Genomic DNA, 16143 nt, shown 5'->3' with positions numbered 1-16143 from the left:
AGTAAACTTATGAATTAAAACACCATTGGAGGTGGATCTACCTAAAACATGTTAATGAGCAATTTCTAGTCTCTAGCCTTTTTATAACTCAATCATAAGGGCTTGGTGTTAGCTCCTTAGATCGGAAAGTTTTGCAATTAAAATGAAATAAAGGAACAAAAACAAAGTAGAATTTCTTGAGAACTTCTTACTACAAATTATCTAATTTAAGCATACTTTATCTTGATCTAATCTAAGCATAAAGTATCTATATTAAGAATAAAATGTGCAAGAAACTTAAAGAGAATTCATAAGCATTTTAAATAAAAGAAAGGCATAAACTTAGAAATAACACAAGAACTTGCTCTAGGCTTTTCCACTCTCCAATGGAGGGGAACTTAGCCTAATGTCATTGCAAGAGAGGGAAGATAAGAAATGAAAGAACTTTTCTTCATTTCATGGAGAAAATTACAACTTCTTCTTCTTCTACTTCTTACAAGACTAGTTAACCAAAAGAAAATAACTAGAAAATGAAAATACAAAAAATAAGAGAATAGGCAAAGAGCCTTAGATTAAAGGAGTCTTGGATAAGAGAACCAAGATGGGACCCTTTCTCTAGAAATGAAGGCTCTATTTATAGAGAAAAATGTGTGTGGAAGAGTCTAAAAGTAGCCTCCACTTTTCTTTGCACAAAAAGACAAAAGAGGAGAATATGAGTTAAGGATTAGGGCATTCCAAAGTATTAGGGCATTCCAAAGTGGGCCCAAATGTTTTTGCCTTGAGATTTTGATTCCAAACTGTTGATTTTCTGCACAAGAAACACACGTAATTAGATTTATCTAGTAAATGAATTTATTTATATATAATTAAGCCTAATTAACATGCAACGTGGTGGTTTGAGGCTTATCATGATTATTATCTTAATATAGAGAAATAGGTACAAAAATCAAGATAAATATCTAAAAAATGTGCGTATAATTGAGTGTTTGGAGACACTCATCACACCCCCAAACTTACTTTTTTCTAGTCCTTAGAAAATAAAACTGCCACTTTCGCAGGCACCTCGACTGCATTTAGCGAATGCAGCAAGCCCTTGAACCGCTAGGTTACCCCTAGTGGACGAGTTTGACTCGTGAGGGTTTGCAGAAAATATACCCACAAAATTTGAAAACAACTTTGAAGTAAAAATAGTCAAAATCAAAACTTATATTGAAAAGCACAAGTCTTTTTTTTTTTTGTCAATCAATTAGAAGTACTGCTTGGTATAGAGTCCCAACCCTTATTTCTCTACGACAAAACTTAGACTTAAATTGACCTTTGAGCGATAGTGATTCTAACTAGAAATTTAAGAGATTCGATTTCCCAAAATGAGTTTCAACCTTCTAACTACTCAAGAATAACTGGAGTAACTTAGGGTTTAATTCTAAACTTAGCATCCTGTCTGGGTAGTGAGAAGTGTGGATATTCACTTTAATACCTCTAAGGGGCTTTATCTGTGATATTCCAGTATACTCACATTTTTACACTTGATGGCTTTCACCCTACTAAAACTTTACATAAACTTTTGGATCTTTGACTTTTTTTTTTTTTTTTTTTTATTTTTTCTTCTTCACTATTTTTCTAAGAAAAGTAGGCAGCCCTTTTCAAGGTACCCAGTCTAATTCAATGGTTGCTGTACAAGGTGTATACAATCCAGTTCTGTTTTTCTTCTAATCAACCAACCAATTGAACAAGGAAGTCAAAGTTCATCAAACCTAGTTTTTCCTTAAACTCTAGGTAGAAAGAAGGTAACAAGCTCTTTTAATACAATCTAGACTCTTGGTAACCTTATTAGAAGTGACTATAAACCAAAAGATAACTTTGCTCTAATTTTTGCCTAAGAGAAACATAAATGGGGACTCTAGATCATAGCTTCCAATTGAAGACTGATTAAATATTTTCACTAAGCGCTTAAAAGATACAAGCTAAGACTTTGAGAAAAATACAACAAAGTTGCCAACCAAATATTTTTCAATTTTTTTTTTGTATAAAAGAAGAAAATAATAAGTGGAAATCCAACCCATACACCCCCAAACTTAAACATTATATTGTCCTCAATATTTCAACATATACATGCAAAGGTAAAATTGAAATTGACAAAATGAAATGAAGTGGGTTAGATAGCACCTGAGAAAGACCTTATAGTCCTGTTGATATTTAACACAATGTCCCTTGAAGTGCATGGATTGCCTCCCAGAAGCGCTAAGTTTAACGTCTTTAGCTAGACGAAAACATAGTTAATTTTGATAGACGGGATCATCGAGAAAAAGAACTTCCTCCTGCGGAACATACTCGAGAAACGGTTTGAGACGTTGGCCATTCACTTTGAAAGTGGATCCGTCCTTAGGATTAAGGACTTCAACAGCACCATGGGGGTAGACTGTTTGGATAATATATGGGCCAGTCCATCGAGACTTAAGTTTTCCTGGAAAAAGGTGGAGTCTATTATCATACAACAAAACTCTTTGATTAGGAATGAAATTCCTCCTAAGAATGTGCCTATCGTGAAAGAATTTGGTACGCTCTTTGTACCTTTTGGCACAATCATACGAGTCATTTCTAATCTCTTCTAACTCGTCTAGTTGTAACTTTCGCTTCTCACCGGCTTTATCAAAATCAAAGTTGAGGCGTTTGATCGCCCAATATGCACGATGTTCTAGTTCTACAGGGAGATGGCAGGCCTTGCCAAAAACTAACCGGTAGGGAGACATCCCTATGGGTGTCTTGAATGCAGTCCTATAGGCCCAGAGTGAATCACTCAATCTCAAAGACCAATCTTTCCTTGAAGGATTGACTGTTTTTTCTAAGATAGTCTTTATTTCCCTGTTAGAAATCTCCACTTGTCCACTTGTTTGTGGGTGGTAAGGTGTGGCAACCTTATGTGTTATGAGGTATTTCTTCATCAACGCAGCAAAAATGCGAGCCACCATCACTTATGATAGCTCGCGGAGTACCAAATCTTGAAAAAATCGTCTCCTTGATGAATTTTATCACAACCTTGTGATCGTTAGTTCTACATGCCACAGCTTCGACCCATTTTGACACATAATCAACGGCAACTAGGATGTATTGATAACCCTGTGAGATAGGAAAAGGTCCCATGAAATCTATACCCCACACGTCAAAAATTTCGATGATCAGTATAGGATTTTGAGGCATTTCATTTCTCTTAGAGATTTTTCCTAATCTTTGACATCTATCACAAGATTTGTTAAACTCGTGGGCATCACGAAAAATACTAGGCCAGGAAAAACCGCATTGTAGGATTTTCATGGCGGTCTTCTTACCACTGAAGTGCCCTCCGCAGGCATGATTATGGCAAAACTCTAGGATACTGACTTGCTCACAGGTTGGAATACAACGTCTAATGATTTGATCAGGACAATACTTAAATAAGTATGGCTCATCCCAGAAATACCATTTTGTTTTTGACAGAAGACGGAGTTTCTCTTGACTAGTCATTTCGACTGGGAATTGACCTGTAACTAGGTAGTTGACAATGTCCGCATACCATGGAACATTGGCTTGAGAGATTTGCATAAGTTGCTCATCGGGAAAGGATTCAGAGATGGGTAAGGATTCCTCGGATGGCTTGTTAACTATCCTAGACAAGTGATCAGCTACGACATTTTCTGCCCCTTTTTTATCTCGGATCTCGAGATCAAACTCTTGTAGAAGTAGAATCCAACGGATTAACCTTGCTTTAGCATCTTTCTTTGATAGAAGGTACTTCAATGCTGCGTGGTCTGTGTAGATCACGACTTTAGATCCTATGAGGTAGGGGCGGAATTTTTCAATGGCATAGACCACTGCTAGCATTTCCTTCTCTGTTGTAGAGTAATTAAGCTGAGCATCGTTTAGGGTTTTACTAGCATATTGGATAACATGAGGTTGTTTTTCAATTCGCTGACCCAAAACAGCGCCTATTGCATAATCTGAAGCGTCGCACATAACTTCGAATGGAATGCTCCAGTTTGGAGGTTGAATAATGGGTGCCGAGGTTAACTCGGACTTGAGCTTGTTGAACGCAGAGAGACATGACTCTGAAAAGTCGAAAGGAACATCCTTTCCCAATAGCTCACATAAAGGCTTCGAGATTTTCTCGAAATCTTTAATGAATCTACGATAAAAACCCGCATGGCCTAGGAATGACCTAATTTCTTTGACCGTTCTAGGAGGTGGTAATTTTTCAATTAGACCTACCTTTGCCTTATCTACCTCAATCCCCTTAGCAGAAACAATGTGCCCTAGCACAATCCCCGATGTTACCATGAAATGGCATTTTTCTCAATTGAGGACTAGATTGACCTCTTTGCAACGTACAAGGACCAAAGTCAAGTGATGAAGACATTCCTCAAAACTTGATCCAAAAACTGAAAAATCATCCATGAATACTTCGAGATATTTTTCTAACATATCGAAAAATATACTCATCATGCACCGTTGAAAAGTAGCGGGTGCATTGCACAATCCAAAAGGCATGCGACGACACGCGAAAGTTCCGAAAGGGCAGGTGAAAGTTGTTTTCTCTTGATCGATTGGAGCAACAGGTATCTGGTTGTACCCGGAATAACCATCTAAGAAGCAATAGTAAGAATGTCCTGCCAGACGCTCTAACATTTGATCAATGAAAGGTAAGGGGAAATGATCCTTAGGAGTCATCGAGTTGAGTTTCCTATAGTCAATACACACTCTCCATCCATTTTGGACTCGAGTGGGGATTAATTCATTATCTTGGTTCACTACCACAGTGATACCAGACTTCTTAGGAACTACTTGAATAGGACTCACCCAACGACTGTCAGAGATATGATAGATAATACCCGCATCTAGCAATTTCATCACTTCCATCCGAACTACGTCTTTCATGATAGGATTTAGCCGTCTCTGAGGTTCTAAGGAAGGCTTAGCGAAATCCTCTAAACGAATATGGTGCATTACCACAGATGGACTAATTCCCTTGATGTCAGCTATGCTCCAACCAATAGCTTCTTGATGTTCTTTTAATACTCCTAACAACTTTCCCTCTTGAACTTCATTAAGGTGAGAGGAAATGATCACGGGCAAGGTTTGATTCTTACCAAGAAATGCATATCTCAAGGTCTCTGGAAGCGACTTGAGTTCTAATTTTGGAGGCTCGATATAAGAAGGAACAAGATTGGATGTGCGCACAGGAAGACTTTCAGTTTTTGCGTGCCACCGCACAGAATCTAAGAGTGGAACAGATTCAAGCAAAGCATTGACTTCGCTTATAGACTCTTCGACGTCCAAGTCAAGGCCAAAGTGAGCCAAACATTTTGTTAGGGGATCAGAGTACCCTAACTCTTGATACGTTTGATTGACTAGCGTATCTATCATGTTCACTTCCTCCATACCATCATCTACATCAATTCCTTGGAAATTGTGGAAGACGTTCAGTTTCACTTTCATATCCCCAAATGCTAAAGTCATAATTCCATTTCTACAACGAATGACTGCGTCAGACGTGGCTAAGAATGGACGTCCTAAGATGATAGGAATATGACTGTTCGAATTGATGACTGGCTCCGTGTCTAAGACAACAAAGTCAACAGGAAAATAGAAATCTTTGACTTTAACTATCACGTCCTCAACTATACCCTTTGAAATTTTTATGGACCTATCGGCTAGACTCAACGTGATATCGGTGGGTTTCAAAACCCCCAAACCTAATTGTTTATAAACCGAATATGGTAAAAGGTTCACACTAGCCCCTAAGTCTAAGAGACATTTTTCGACCACTTGATTTCCAATATGAATGGAAATTGTCGGACATCCAGGATCCTTAAATTTTGGTGCAATCGTTTGTTGGATGAGCGACGAAGCTTGGGCTGCCATGATAGCTTCCCGAGGAAATGGTGTTTTCCTTTTAGCTGTGGTCAAATCCTTTAGGAATTTCGCATAAGAAGGTATCTGCTTAATGGCATCTAGGAATGGGATATTGATATGCACATTTTGGAAGACTTCTAAGACACCCTCAAACTGCTTACCTTTTTTAGAATCTCTAAGACGATGGGGAAATGGAGCTTTTGGAATTGACAAAATGATAGGAGGATTTTCCAAATCTTTCTTCTTCTCTATTGGAGACTCTATGGCTTCTTTTTGAACTTTGTCATTTTCTAAGACTTTTTCTCCCGTGTCAATAGGTTGGACCTTGTTGTCCACTTTCTTTCCCGAACGCAAGGTGTGGATAGCCTGGACTGAGTCTTGTGGAGCTCCAGAATGGCTTCCTACTTCATATTGACCTTTCGATCCGTTTGGAATCAAAGGTTGGCCTCTAGGGTTAGGGATAGTCTGACTAGGAAATTGACCTTTCTCTCTCCCACTCAATGAGAGAGCTAACTGCCCCAACTGAACTTCCATCTTAGCTATGGATTGCGCAGTGACCTGGTTAATCTGAGTTTGATTTTGATGGGTTTGCTGTTGAGTTTGGATGAACTGCTGTTGCTGTCTCATCAACTCGGCAATCATAGATTCTAAGGACGACTGTTGTTGGGCAGGCTGCTGGTAATTGGTCATGGGATCTGGTATGATGGCTCTACAATCGGTAGATTGTTGGGATTGATAAGGGACTTGAGGAACAATGGCTTGGTTTGTGGAAGAACCAGATTGCCTAGGAAAACTCCTATTGTAACCTGACGGACCACTAGATTGAATAGGTTCATTCTGTCTGTATGAGAAATTAGGATGGAACCTATTATCTGGGTGATATGTTTGGCTAAAAGAGTTTAGAGTTGGCTTCCTAAAAGCACTATAGCCATTAATTGCATTTGCTTGTTCAGCTTTGATTTGAGGCAAGGTGGGACAACACTCGACCAAATGGTCGTTGCCGTTGCATATGACGCACAAAGAACTCGGTTCTACAGTCACTTGCGAAATTGTACGAGGGTCTAGGTGAGGTTTGGATGCTGAGATGGTAAAGGCATCTAACTTCTTCGTGAGATTATTCATCCCACTCACTAGACTACACATGACATTTTTTAGATCAGGGTTTGCCTTCATCTCATACATGTCTGTCTTCCTAACCGGATCGTCTCTATCAAAATCTTCTTGGTTAGTACTCCAGTTTTGAGCACTCTCAGCTAACTCTACGAGGAAATCGTACGCTTGGTTGGGAGTCTGGTTCATGAACTGACCCTTATGCATTGACTCGACTAAGGTACGTTGATTCATTGTTAATCCTCTATAAAAACTTTGCACCAACTGTGCTTTGTCAATGCCATGGTGTGGGCACTTGACCAATAAATCATTGAATCTTTCCCAAGTTTGGGAAAATTCATCATCAGGACGGGCTCTAAAATTTCTAATAGAGTCCTTCATTTTCTCAGTTTTGGCCACGGGGTAGAATTTGGCCATAAATTTCTTGGATAGAACATCCCAGGTAGATATGGAATTGGGTGTTAGGGAGTTCAACCACGCAGCTGCGTGGTCTTCCAAGGATAACGGGAACAGAATAAGCTTGATACTCTCCTCATCTAGATTCTGATTTCTAAAAGTTTGACATATAGTCAAGAATCGATTAAGATGGGTGTAAGGTTGTTCACGCTCTAAACCGTGGAACTTAGGGAGCATATTGATGGTGGCAGCCCTAATTTCAAACTGAGGTGCATTGTTCAAGGGTAAAACAATGCATGTGGGAGGAGATGCGGAAGCTGGAGCGAAGAGCTCATTGAGAGTTCGCTCTCGATCACCCATCATAACTACTGATGGTGTCTTGCGTATCCTACTGATGGTACGTTCGATCTCAGGATCAAATGGTTCTAACACGTTATTTTGTGAACGTCTACCAAGCATACAAATCACATAATCAATCAAACAATCACGAAAAGAAAAGACTGGACCTAGATATGTTGCCTAAAACTAGACAGCTCCTAACTGGGTAGAAATAGCACAACTAGCCTTCCAACTCAGTTCTATGAAATCAAGTTTGAATCATTCGGATCTCCAGATCGGAGGAGGCGCATAATGCATAAGCAAGAGCACGCTTAAATACCTCCCTTTCTTGAATAGACTGAGTCTATCCCCTCAAAGGGAAAGATCTTACTAGATACAAAAATGACCAAGAAGCGCAATTGGCACAACTTGAAGCGGAATTTCTCCTATTGAGCTCGTGGGCCCTATAGTCAAGTCTAATTGATTTTAATTAATTTGATTGGATGACTAGTGAATTGATTATCCTAATTAGAGCAAGGAATTGGTAATGACTTCCAATCCTTATCTTATCATGCCATCCCTAGGAGAGGGGTGCTCTTTACTACTTAATTAACTATTCCAAGTGTGTGCAAATTGGAAAAATAACATACAAAGGCAAAGAGTAACCCACTAGCAAAGAGAGGCGTGGGTGTTTTGGGATTACCTCCCGTGCTCGACGGGGTGAAGACGGTTTGAGTCGACTTAGGCCACCAACTCCAATTTTGGTGTGCGAACCTAAGGAGCCGTGACGGTATTGTCCACCCGTCGTCCTTCCTTAGTCTATTACAATCCAAGCCTTCTTGGATAATTAATAAAAATTACAAGAAATCCTATACAAGAGTTTCTAAAACAGAAAAATAAACCTAACTAAAGATTAAAGGAAATTGAAAGAAAAGAAGAAAAAAGAAAAAAAATGTTCACCTACAAGAAGCAAAACATAAATGTTAGTAGAAATGATAGTAAATGGACTCAAAAACAGAATCTGACTTACCGCTATCTTGCTGACTTTGTCATATTTTATAGAAAATTTCGTTCTACCCCAAATCGATATACACTAATAGATAATCGGAGTAGAAAGTTACAGTCAGTTTAAGTTCTGCTGTCAAGGGTGAAAAAGAAAACGAGAATGACTTTTTTTTTTTTCAATGTTTTTTTTTCTTCTTTCTTCTCTCTTAAAATCTCAAGAACACTTGAACTTATAGAAAGAAACCAAAAGAAAAAAGAAAATAAAATAAAAATGAAAAAAAAAATAAATTTTAAATCAAAACTTACCACTACTACCTTTACCTTTTCCCGGCAGCAGCGCCAAAATTCTGATGAGACTATCGTTGTTCTTCTCACCGGAGTTAATAATAATCTTAGTTTTACCTTACTTGTGGGGCAAGTAGGGGATCGAACCCAAGAGAAAGGAGGAATAGAGCTAAGCTAAGAAGATAAAATTCAAATTAACTAAAAGGAATTAAAACTGTTTTTCTTTGTATTTTTGAACTTACAAGAAGATGTAAAATTGCTAGAAAATAAACTAAAGTAAATGAAATTAAAAGCAAGTAAACTTATGAATTAAAACACCATTGGAGGTGGATCTACCTAAAACATGTTAATGAGCAATTTCTAGTCTCTAGCCTTTTTATAACTCAATCATAAGGGCTTGGTGTTAGCTCCTTAGATCGGAAAGTTTTGCAATTAAAATGAAATAAAGGAACAAAAACAAAGTAGAATTTCTTGAGAACTTCTTACTACAAATTATCTAATTTAAACATACTTTATCTTGATCTAATCTAAGCATAAAGTATCTATATTAGGAATAAAATGTGCAAGAAACTTAAAAAGAATTCATAAGCATTTTAAATAAAAGAAAGGCATAAACTTAGAAATAACACAAGAACTTGCTCTAGGCTTTTCCACTCTCCAATGGAGGGGAACTTAGCCCAATGTCATTGCAAGAGAGGGAAGATAAGAAATGAAAGAACTTTTCTTCATTTCATGGAGAAAATTACAACTTCTTCTTCTTCTACTTCTTACAAGACTAGTTAACCAAAAGAAAATAACTAGAAAATGAAAATACAAAAAATAAGAGAATAGGCAAAGAGCCTTAGATTAAAGGAGTCTTGGATAAGAGAACCAAGATGGGACCCTTTCTCTAGAAATGAAGGCTCTATTTATAGAGAAAAATGTGTGTGGAAGAGTCTAAAAGTAGCCTCCACTTTTCTTTGCACAAAAAGACAAAAGAGGAGAATATGAGTTAAGGATTAGGGCATTCCAAAGGATTAGGGCATTCCAAAGTATTAGGGCATTCCAAAGTGGGTCCAAATGCTTTTGCCTTGAGATTTTGATTCCAAACTGTTGATTTTCTGCACAAGAAACACACGTAATTAGATTTATCTAGTAAATGAATTTATTTATATATAATTAAGCCTAATTAACATGCAACGTGGTGGTTTGAGGCTTATCATGATTATTATTTTAATATAGAGAAATAGGTACAAAAATCAAGATAAATATCCAAAAAATGTGCGTATAATTGAGTGTTTGGAGACACTCATCACAAGGTGCATCCCTATGACGGTTGTTTTGACTAACTGGTCGATCGGGTTATTGCCTGCGGCTGGCATCCTGGTTTGACATAAAAGGGTATTTTAGTACACTTCCAAGGTCCATGTAAAACATCAATTATTTTTCATTTGAAAAATCTTGTTCTTATGGAAAATATTTTCTTGAAAACATTTTTTCTTAGAAAACATTTTTTCTGAAAAATACTTTCCCTTCGTAAACCATTTTTCTTCTTTGAAAATTTGATTTCTATTTTTGATTTAAATGGCCCGGCCCATCATGATTATTGGATCGAAATGGACTGGGTCATTATTGCAAAAGATTGGATTCTTAATTGGGTCAGTGCACCCATTTTAATTTCTAAAAACAACATTTTTAATCCTTGAGGACAACCATACATTTTGATCTCATCATCCACATCATTCACATACATTCATCAATCACAAAGTCTCATAAACAACCTGGGAACACCCAATAAGTTTGAGTCGTGACCTATAAGAGAGGTTTCTAGACTGTAAGCTTACTATGTGCAATGCATTTTTATCTGGCCACCCTTGCCCAAGTACCCTACATCCCAGACCGAACGTGGTAACTTGGTTTGATATACCGTATAGGTGATAATCTAAAACTTCAACTCATTTCTCTGAAGCCAAAAACAACAAGCTTAATCCTCAAATCAGAGGTGGTGTGCGATGCTTGAGCAAAGACACTCTTAAATCACTTATTTTCTAGAATAGACGTAGTTTATCCTCCTAGTACCGTAGTACATCGGAGCAGGATCTCGCTTAGGCACCGATTTTGACTAAGAAGTGCAATTGATGTACTTGGATTATCTTTGATATACCTATGGGTACGAGTCAAGAGTTGTAGTTTTCGTAAATGGTTTGGCATCCCATAAGGGGACCGACCACGTACTAGTACTACGTTGGCAAACGGGACATGTGACTGTGTGGCTTATAATAGGTCAAAGGCTCAAGGTTCTCCAGCCTGGGTGCATCGATATACCTTTCGAAGTCACCTGATCAGACGGTACTGATGCCCCAGTTTGATATATCCTAAGGTACGTGACTGGAGTTGTGGTTTTCATGAATGACGTCGCATCTCCGAAGAGACCGGACCACGCAATAGTACCACGTTGGCTGTATGGGACGTGCAAGTGTGCAAAATAGTAAACGTGCTAGTGGTGTGTGCAAAATAAGGTGGGGTGTGCCCGGGGCCTTTTGCAAACCAATGGGCCCATGGGCCTGATCATATCATCATACATTGATACCACACTTGAATATTAATCAAGATATTCAAAACTTATTACATCACAATCAAAACCAACACCTCACATATCTTAATCAAGATCATGGCAATATTAGATAAGCAATCAACATAAAGATCAATAATCGAATTTGATCGTTGAACCCAGCATACAATCCAAAAATATTTATTTATATAATCCAATCAAGGGTTAATCTGGACTACCCTAAAACAAATTAGGATTTCAAATGATATTAAATTAAAGATAAAATGATGTTTGAGGACGGGTAGATTAAAAAAAAAAAATTCCAAGGAAATAATTTTCATTATTGCCATATTAATTTCAAAGTTTTTGATTAAATAACAAACACCAATGGTGTGTTATAAAGACGAATTGATGCAACAATAACAAATTCTCCTTAGCGAAAGTGGGCTATGTCCCTTATAACAATTGGGATAAAAAAAAAACCCCCAACATTTACTTACAAAACCCCAATTCTTTGAGAAGTAAATAAATGTTTAAATGTGGATCGATATATTGCAAAAAGAAATTTGTGGGTTTAAGATTAGCCCAAAATGAGATCAACTAAGCAAACACAATTTCACCAATTAAAAAAAAAAAAAAAAAACTCATCAAACCAAAGTTTCTTATTGGAAAAAAAATCAGGAAATTTTTCGAAAAGGCTTAAACCCATAACCTCTCGTTTGGGTGATCCTTAAACAGAACTAATACCCGATGGGCTTATCTATTTGAGATCAGAGATACAAAAGAGGGTTTTGTTTTACAAGATTTAATTGATTGAAGAATTATTGGAAGAAAGGAAAAAACGTCAAGGTGTAATCCATCATTATCATCCGATCAAACAAATTGATTTTGATGAAACAAGATTGCCCTTTACCGTTTTATTGCTATGAACCCATCAGCGGATCAATGTTCGTCATCTACTTTTTTATTGATGAAATGGTACGGAAACCATAATAGCTGAAAATTCTACAGCAACAAACATTGGCTACGCTACAATTTTAAGAGGAGTCATAGCAACCACTTCGAACAAGAAGATCAACGATGAAGACTCGTCCGATGCAAGGAATCTCCTTTCTCTTTTATTATTTAAAAAAAAAAACTCTAAAACATCAAAAAACTTTGAAACCAATTGTTGCCATGTGTATTGCACCCTCTTTTACTCAAAGTGATTCTTGAAAACAGAGGGTTCTTGATTCTCCCATGAGATCTTCGATGAAAAAAAAGGAATGAGAACATCCTTTGAGTCGACATCATCCAAGCAGGTGAGTTTAACTCGTTGGTTCAAGTTGAAAATTCAAATTCGATCCCTTTTTTCAAAAAAACTTAGAGACTTCGACTTTTAGTTTTGATTTTCTTTTCAAAACAGATTTATTTATTTTTTTGATTGAGAACTAAGCCTTCCAATTTGAATCAACGATTTCCACCAATCAAAACTCTGTAATTTTTTTGGCAAACAACAACATATCGATCGATCGAATTTCAGCATCAATGTTTCGCTTCTTTAGATTAAAAAAAAAATGAAAATCTTCTTGAACCATTAATGGTTTTAAGCCGATTAGAGTGGATGATTTAAACCAACCGGTTGGAAAGATTAACCAATCGGTTTTCTGTTTGAAAACGATAGAGTTGGGAATATTTGATTCACGAACAAGCTTCTGTTGTGACAGAGTAGAGAAAGAGAGAGATGGGGGAGACGTTGCTGTCTCCTTCTCTTCTGTTTCTTCTTTCTCAAGTTGAGAAGAAGATAAAACAAAAAAAAAAAAATTCTAATGACACACCACTCATCCCATTAAATACATTAAGTATTCGGTGATTAAAATCAACTTTTTATTAGGGGCGCACCAACACTTAATAGAACCTTAAAAACTAGTTTTTTTTTTCTTACTTCCAAGGGACAGCATGTTTTGAGAGTTTTTTTTTTAATACTATTTTGTTAATTTTCTTCTTGTTGTCAATGGACAGCACACTAAATTAAAAAAAAAAAAAAAAACAAATATAAAAAATCTTGTCGAAGGATACATCGCACCCTTAAACAAAAAATTTTATTTTTATTTATTTATTTATTTTTAAAAAACGATGCTTAAAGATAGAATCCTAAAACAAAAAGTAAAAAAATATAAAACTTCATCGTTCAATAATCATCACTCCATCCTCAATTAAACCTTTTGATCTCTTTAATTACTTAGGGTCATTTTAAATAACCCTCAATTGAGCTATAATAATAAAATAAAATAAACAAAAATAATACGAACATGCAAGAGCGGAATATTCATAAAACACACGATCAATGATTGTACCGTAAAGGATGATAAAAAAAAAATAAAAACAGATAAACTAATCAACTAAAAATAGTCTAGGTTATTTTAGCAATGTTCCTATACTTGGGTTTTTTCAAGTTTGATCCTAAAAATCTCCAGTGGAGTCACCACTGAAAGTTGAAAGCGCCCTCGATCCACAGGGTGCGCGGATCCACTTTTGACCCTTGAGTTTTGGGAGTCGTCACCTAGTTATTATGGTCTAGGAACCGAACATTGACACTAAAAGATAAAAGAAACTAATCTACGAAAAATAAGAAACTAAGTCCAGGGATCACGTTACGGAGTTGGAAGGTGTTAGGCACCAACCCCTCCCGGCAAACGCCGGTCTCTACTAATTTCCAAATAGAACTATATTGCTAAAAAGTCCTAATCAATAAAAAAAATAAAAATACTTACCTTTTCCGAACGCAATGGTTTTTTTTCCCTTAGATCAGATAGAATAACTTCTTGTACAACATTCATCGCTTCGTTCTGTCTTCGGATCTGATTTCTGATCTCTAAGTTGAGGCATCTCTTTCTTAGATTTGAATTCTTTGATTTGTTTATGGGTTTCTGAGTGTTTTTGAAGGGTTTTTAGGTATTTTTTGAGCTAAAATTGAGGTATGGGTTTTAGGTAAGGAGTTAAGGCTTCAAAATTAAGGTTTATGGGAGACTAGGAAAGCTTTTTGACCTACTTTTTCTAGGGTTTATTATTTGATACGAAAATAGGGTGTGAGGACCTCTATTTATAGATTTTTTTAAGGGTTGATTTAGGTAGAATTAGTGTTTAGTTAGAAATCTTTTTGTTAGAGTTGTATTTTAGTTATAATTGTTTTAGGTAGAGTTGTATTTTAATTAGAATTGTTTTAGGTAGAGTTATATTTTAGTTAGAATTCTTTTAGGTAGAGTTATTATTTAATTAGAACTTTATTAGGATTTTGACTTTTGGTCTTCTTTGATTGACTGTAAGATTTTGACTTTAGTCTTTATTGATTGACTTTAATATCTTGACTTTAGTCTTACTTAATTGACTTTAATTTTGACTTTAGTCTTACTTGATTGACTTTAATACCTTGACTTCAATCTTTCTTAATTGACTTTAAGTTTTTGGTGAACCCCCCTCTATTATATCTTTAATTCTTTGGACCCCCAAATGGAGGGGTCCTTAAAGAAATATCTTGCGAACCCTCAACAATTTTGCCTGAGAGCCCGATTGATCGATTTTTTTAGTTTCAATTTTTAAATTAATTTCATTAATGTTTCACTTTAATTATTTAATGTTTTATTTATTAATTTTTAAAATTTTTAATTATAAAAATTGTGAAATTACCGTTTTGCCCCTAGAGAGGACTTTTCGCCTTTTAAGTCAGTTTTTTATGTTCCAGGATGTTTTAGAATCTATTTTTCGTAAAGAATTCAATGAAAATATTGATTTGTGTGATTTATGAAGTTTTTTGTGTGAAATGATCGTGAACTTTATGAGGGGTATTTTCGTAATTTTATCAAATTCTGTTAAAATTGGCGAAATGATTTATTTGGTTTCGATTTATTATTTTATGTGTTTGAATGAGTTTTTCTAAGCGTAATGTAGGCTCTAAGATTGTTTTGATGTTAGGGGTATTTTGGTAATTTGATCATTTTTAGTGATTTTTATCGTGAAGCTTCTTTTTGTTTGAAAAATGATGATTTCTATATTTCTGGGGTTGTGTTTTCCTAGCATAGCGTGGTTTCTAAGTTTTATCAATTCGAGATACCTCATTCGAATTTCTGAAATATATCTGGTAACAAAATAAAGCATTGGAATAATCATCCATAATTGGGAACCGTTGCAATCGGGTTGACGAGATGATTAATCAAGCGAGTACAAAAATGGGGTGTCTACAAAAGCGTCATCGATCTGCGGGGTGCGCGGATCCACTTTTGACCTTTGAGGTTTGGGAGTCGCCACCTAGTTATTACTGTCTAAGAATCGAATACTGACTCAAAAAAGGCAAATACTACTAATCTACAAAAGAAAAAAAAATGGGTCCAGGAATTACGTTACGGGGTTGGAAAGTGTTAGGTACTAACCCCGTCCAGCAAACGTCGGTCTCTACTAATTTTCAAATAAACTACATTACTAAAAGACCTAAGTAGTAAAAAAAAAATAGATATCTTTTTTAATACAACGGTCTTTTTCCTTCAGATTTGATAGAGTAATTCCTTGTACAGTACTCTTCGCTTCGTTCTATCTCCAGATCTGATTTCTGATCTCCGAGGCAAGGTATCTCTTTCTTAGATCTGGATTCTTCGGATTTG

Source organism: Akebia trifoliata, chromosome 10, assembly GCF_017979445.1.
Source record: "Akebia trifoliata isolate Shusen 1 chromosome 10, ASM1797944v1, whole genome shotgun sequence".
NCBI classification, from domain to species: domain Eukaryota; kingdom Viridiplantae; phylum Streptophyta; class Magnoliopsida; order Ranunculales; family Lardizabalaceae; genus Akebia; species Akebia trifoliata.
Note: the sequence above shows the minus strand (reverse complement) of the source record.